Source organism: Zootoca vivipara, chromosome 10, assembly GCF_965207765.1.
Source record: "Zootoca vivipara chromosome 10, rZooViv2.hap1.1, whole genome shotgun sequence".
NCBI classification, from domain to species: Eukaryota; Metazoa; Chordata; class Lepidosauria; order Squamata; family Lacertidae; genus Zootoca; species Zootoca vivipara.
In genome coordinates this window covers 37,100,541-37,106,540 of record NC_142593.1, presented here as the reverse complement: position 1 = coordinate 37,106,540, position 6,000 = coordinate 37,100,541, and the positions used below count along the sequence as shown (strand labels likewise).

Below are 6,000 nucleotides of genomic sequence, written 5' to 3'. Positions count from 1 at the left end.
AGGTTAAGTATGGACTTCCAGAACCAATTACACTCATACTTTGGGTTAAGTACGCTTCAGGTTGAGTACTCCGTGGACCCGTCTGGAACAGATTAATCCACTTTCCATTACTTTCAATGGGAAAGTTTGCTTCAAGTTAAGTAGCTTCAATTTAAGTACTCATTGGACCGTCTGGAACGGATTAATCCACTTTCCATTACTTTCAATGGGAAAGTTTGCTTCAGGTTAAGTATGCTTCAGGTTAAGTACAGACTTCCGGAACCAATTGTGTTTGTAAACTGAGGTACCACTGTAAATGTAATGGGGAACTATGGTTTAAACAAGCAAATCCCAAATCTGGCATGCAAAACAAAGTGGCAGTATATAAGGAACACAAAGCTCAGGCTTAATCATAATAAGCCATGATTTTGTTAAACCAAGATTGTTACATCTGAACTGGCTTGGTATGGGGACACCAGGCTAAATCTGAGCTAATCTGAATAGGCTTTGAGGTAACCGAGTCTTTAATTTTTTTTCTGGGTTTGTTGTCCCTTTCTGTATACTCACAAACTTTTGTATGGATGTCAATTATTTTTGTTTTCTACTGCTTTCTCTTCATTTCTCCTGTTTTTACTTACAGTATATATTTTGTACTGGTGTATTAATTGTTGTGTTTCTGATTTTAATTATATGTTAGCCACCTTGAATAAGACGAGCTAGATATAAAAAAATCAAACAGCTCATAGGTATGTTTGCTCAGAAGTTCCACTGTGTTCAGTAAGCACGTGTGCTAGCAAGCGTGCAAAAGATTGTAGCCTGGGTAGAAGCAGAGAATGAGCTTCCTTCCTAGTAATTCCCCCTCCCTCCCTCAGCACTTGATGACCACACCTGTTATTTTGAACTGGTTGTCATTTTAAGTTATGTGTATGTTCAACTTCCGTTCAAGTTCAATGTGACCATTAAGGTCAGAGTATAGTTCTGAATCACACCTCTGTTGATCAAAACTGGTTTCTATTAGACTTTCCACTTTGTACTGCTGATGCTGCAATTCACTGGCGAATTTTGAAAGAAACAATTATGATAAGTTAATGGCAGATTGTTTGGAAAATGAAATTTAATACTTCAAATTGGTTTATATTATAAAGAGTCTTCCTCTTCATAAAGACTGGGAGAGGCAAGGTATTTTGTTTTGTTTTTTTGCTGTCTTTTACACAACTGTGATGATGCTATACAGAATTGCTTTAAGAGAGATGGAATTCCAGCATAGCCACATTTTTATAGGGCTATGCCCTTTCTGGGTTCTGACCAGGAAAGGCAATGCATAGTTTTTGTGGGTAATGAAAGAGGAAGTGTTGTGTATGTTAGCAGCAATACCCAGATTTCATTAGAGCAGAATTAGCCCAAAAGCTGGTATAGGACTCATTTGTGATGCTGATGCACTGGAACTGTGGAGATAAGAGGGAATGTGCTTTAAAGTTTAGAAAGACTTTAGCAGACTTTTTCTGAGCCACCCAGCCTTGCCGTAGGGCTGGCCCTGTACAGATGTGTGTAGTAGACGTCCATGCAAAGGTCAGCTCTAATCAGCCCAGGATTCCTTGTCACTTGCACAAACCCTGCATAGATACATCTGTATGTCTGTAGGCCTGTACTTATGGTGAGCAGCTAGCAGCTGGTAGCTGTTGAGGGCATCAGCGGTGGTCAGGAACAAGGCTACCAACGTTGCCATGCAAGTCCTTCACACAGTGGGTGAACCTGTGTGACTTTATGAAAAGTCATGCGGGCAGGCAGTTGTACACCTTCATTTCAGAATCATTTCAAGCCTTTTAGGAAGTATTTTGAGAACTGAGCCACCTATACTATAGAAACCCTATTTAGGCTTCAATCCGAACCCCTCACCTGTCTTATAGATTCAATAGAACTTATTCTGAATGGACATTCTTAGGATTGCAGCCTAACCGAGTTACTTGGTTGCAGAGTTACTTGGTATACTTGGTTGCCTTTTTATTTTCTTGAAATAAGAAAAGGTATTGATTGAGCAGGAAAGATTAGGCAGCACTCTTTGAAACTGTGTTTGCTTTGTTTACATACACAACTACGAGATACCACAGGGTTGGAAGATGCCAAGTTAGTTTCATGCCAATCTAGGTCAAGTCTTGTCTAAGCTGCTCTAGCTGCTGGGTTCCCCTTCCTTGCATTCCTCCTGCTTTTCTTCTTCCTCCACCTTCTCCTCGCTTCGCCTTTCCCTCAGTTGCCTTAAAAGCAAACACCCGCACTCGCTCTCAGTTCTTACCCTCCTTCCCTTCCCGTCTCCCAGCCCCGCCACTTCCTTTCTCTCCCCAAACCTAAGAGCGCCAAAGTGTTCCTAAACACTGCTCCCCCTCCCCACCCCAGATGGCTTGATCTCTCTGTGTGTGTGTGTGCATCTCACTCTCTCTCTCTCTCTCTCTCTTTTAATAATTCACACACCCTAACCTGCTCTTCCTTCCCCTTTCACGGTCGCCCTTCAGAGCAGGGTCATTGGCTGTTGCTAGAGGCTCCTCTCTCCGGATTGGCTAAGTCGCGCTGCTGCTCGCTTCGCCAGTTTGCAGACTTGTTGTCTGGCTCTAAAGCTAAAAGTCTGAAGGGGAAACTAGTGCAGCTGCGCGGTTGGGGCCGAGAGAGAGAGACGGAGACCGACTGTGTCTGTGTGTGTGCGCGCGCGCTTGCGCTAGTCAGTCACGCTTGGCTGTCTGGGCGGCGCTGCAGTGTCTCCCCCTGGCCTGGGCGGCGGTGCTTAGTAGTAGTATTAGTAGTATTAGTAGTACTGTAGTAGTATTAATAATAGAACTGCTCCCGCCGCCCGCTCTCCGTCCCTCCCTCGCTCCCCGCGGCCGGGCTGCCTGCCTGCCTGCCGCCGCCCTTATCTCTCGGGAGCCTGAAGGAGACACCTCAGCGAGTCCCTGGCCGGCGCCCAGAGGAGCGAGCCTGCCAAGCGAGAGGGGCGGGAAGGAGGGAGAGGAAGGGGGAAGTGTGGAGAGGAGGAGCCGTGTGCGTGTGAGGCGGGGAGGGCGAGGGAGGAAGGCAAGCGGAGCGAGGGAGGAAGGCAGGAAGGAAAAGCGAACGAATAGAAGATAAGAAGGCTGCGCAGTGGAAGAAGAAGAAAAAGAAGAAGAGCAGGAGGAGGAAGAAGGGGGCTTGTTGCGCTTCGCATCCCAGCCTCCCCTCCCACCACATGCCCCTGGCGGTGGGTTGCGGCAGGCGCTACTGCATCCTGGGCCCGGCCTAGCGAGCGAGGGGACGCAGAGAAGGGGAAGAAGGGTGGAGGGGAGGGGGTCGACGACGGAGGCGGGCCCGCAGCTCTGGAGCCTCTTTGAAAAGGAGAGCTGGGCCAGGCTCCGGCGCAGGCATTGCGGCCCCCGCGGTCTCCCCCCACACCGCCGCCGCCGCCTCAGTAAGGGGCGGGAAGTGAGTCGTCTTCTGCCGGGACTGGGCGGCGTTCGAGGCACCTGAAACCGCGCATTTGTCGCGGCGGAAGAGGGGAGAAACTGAGGCGACGCAGAGACCTTCCCCTGCTCAACTGCGAAGAAAAGTGAAGAGGGAGGCCGGGGGAGTGGAGGAAATAACTCGCCTCGGCCGGCCGGGCCGCAAGCTTGCTTGGCATTGCTAAATCTCCACGCCTCTCAACTACACCCCCGGAAAAGAAAAGGGAAAAACCCAACAACGTCGGCGAAAGCTGTTGCACCCCACCCCCCCGTTTCCCCACCACCACCCCGGGGTTTTTTTTTCTGGACTGCTGAGAAAACTTGATTTGGATTTAAAGCATCCATTGGGTAGTGAAGGAACCTGGTGCAAATGGAGATCTGCACGCCCGAATTGTGAGGTTGGTTTTCAAAAGAAATAATTTTGAAAGTGTGCGTGTGGGGAAACATAAAGAATGAAACCCTTTTTATGTGTCGGAGAAAGGGGACGCAATTGTACTTCATTTTGAGATGGTGGTCTGCCTCCTGTTCTTACTTTCGTTAGCTTTCTAAATGTCTTTCTGGGTTTTGAAGCTGGTTTCCAGCTTCTTTCTCTCTCTCTCTCTCTCTCTCTCTCTCTCTCTCTCTGTGTGTGTGTGTGTGAGAGAGAGAGAGAGAGAGAGAGAGAGAGGGAGAGAGAGAAAGTTGCCGGTACTTTGAAATTTTGTTGCAGAGGAGAAATCTAGGAGAGCTGATTTTGTGTGTGTAAAGCTTCTCAGACAGAAGTTTCTTTGTTCCATAGTAGAAGGTATTGAAGTGAAACTGCCTGATTATGCATTCGTGATCTTAAAACATGTCATCTGTAGAAGCAAGTTGCTGGACCGATAACTTTCTTTCTCTGCAAGCATTCCGTTTGCATAAACGGCAAATATTCTTTTCCCCTTGTACCATTAAAGTTTGAAGACTTTTTTTTCTTAGTGGCCGATTTTTTCTTTTAGAAGGCATTCCTTAGCTGTCGAGTAAGGACACGGTTCAGACAGGCCTGATGTCTTGTGAGATTTAACAAGTGTTTCTTCTTAACCTGTGTACTACCTTTGAGTAGTAGATATATTTGTCATATTGTCATAAAACAGCTTCAGCACCTTTAGTCAATGGCTATTTCCTGAGGGAGTTTAAACTTTATTTGCAAACCTCTACTTGCATATGTGGTTCATGAACAAATTTATTTCCCCCCTAATAGTGGAATTCAGTTGTTTCATTTGATTTTTTTAAAACAACTTAGTTTGGTCTTGGTGTTTTGGGAAAAGATATGGAAATAGTGAGGTTTCTGAAAAATGGTTAAGATCAAGCAATTCTCATTGTAAGGAAAGCAAAATGTGTTGTATCACCTGTTGAATTATATAATTTTGATGACTTCACAAGCAACTTGCCATCTGCTTTGAACATGTTTTCTAAATTATGCAGTAGTCAGATGACTATAACTGAGGCATTATTTTTGTACTGCGGATGGTTTAAATCAACGTCCATGCTATGTTTTGCTGGTCTGTCTTGATGGGAGTAAAGGCAAATTTCTTTTGGCGTCAATCATCAAGATTAGGAAACTTTCAAACTATACACATGATCTTTAAAGACACCAGTAAAGGTTACTCTTGGCCATTTCAAAGGATTGGACAGGAAGATGGCAGTGAACTTCAACTTCCTTATATGGCTTATGTGTGGCAGAAAAGCCTAAACAGAGTAATCATTTTACAGTGAATTAGCACTTCCAAAGCAGTGTTACATTCCCCACAAAACATATTCTAAAGAGGGATAGAAGGTATCATTGCATGATACATATAACTGAGATATTGTAGCATAAACTATTGTACTGTATTTTGAACTATTTATTCTTGATATTGGTTGGACTTAAAATACTGTACAGTGCAGTCCTGTAAATGTCTACACAGAAGTAGACTTACTCTTAGGTAAAGGTGTATAATATTCCAGTTTTAGATTAGTTTAGTCACCATATAGGATTAGGCCCTATTTAAATAGCACACTTCTGCTTAGTCTAGTGATATGTCATAAATTACATTAAGTTTATTAACACAATTTGAAAAGATTTGTTGGAATTATTGCTCTTGGTAAGTCAAGCTTATATGATAGTAACTTATCTGACAGGCCTTTGAATTTCCCCCTTTATCTGATTGGTTCAAAGCCTGTTTAGTGGTGTGTGTATATTACATTTCATTAGTGATGTGGAAACTTTTCCTAATTTGACTTTTTCAGTGAGCTATGTTTATATATGTTCTGTATATCTAAATATAACTTTTCTTTTTTAGTGTTCATACAATTATGTGCTAATTCTTATATCATCTAAAATGAATAAATAATAGCAAATAAGATTTACCTCCTTTGGTAGTTCAGATGAATGCCTGTCTGTACTCTTCAGTAAGTCATTGGGAGACAAAAGAAAAATAGTAAATTTATATAGTTCTGCATGCCAGCAAAGTGTAGCTGAATAGGCAATTAAATCAAAGCAGTAATCAGATGGCAATATTTGCATGTAGTGAATCTTTAATAGGTGCAATGAAGTATTTAGTCA

General features: G+C 43.8%; 1 protein-coding gene across 5 annotated transcripts in view; it reads left to right on the top strand.

Annotated features, from left to right (window-relative positions):
• Nucleotides 1-2,613: 2,613 nt before the first annotated feature.
• ERBIN (erbb2 interacting protein) overlaps nucleotides 2,614-6,000 on the top strand; it is a 93,984-nt gene continuing 90,597 nt past the window's right edge. For 3 of the 5 annotated variants that reach the window (XM_060280263.2, XM_060280262.2, XM_060280261.2), the window contains exon 1: nucleotides 2,614-3,838. The gene's annotated coding sequence lies outside the window, so the exon portion shown is untranslated. The remainder of the gene's footprint in view (nucleotides 3,839-6,000) is intronic. The other 2 variants (XM_088652670.1, XM_088652669.1) reach the window with 1 other exon arrangement.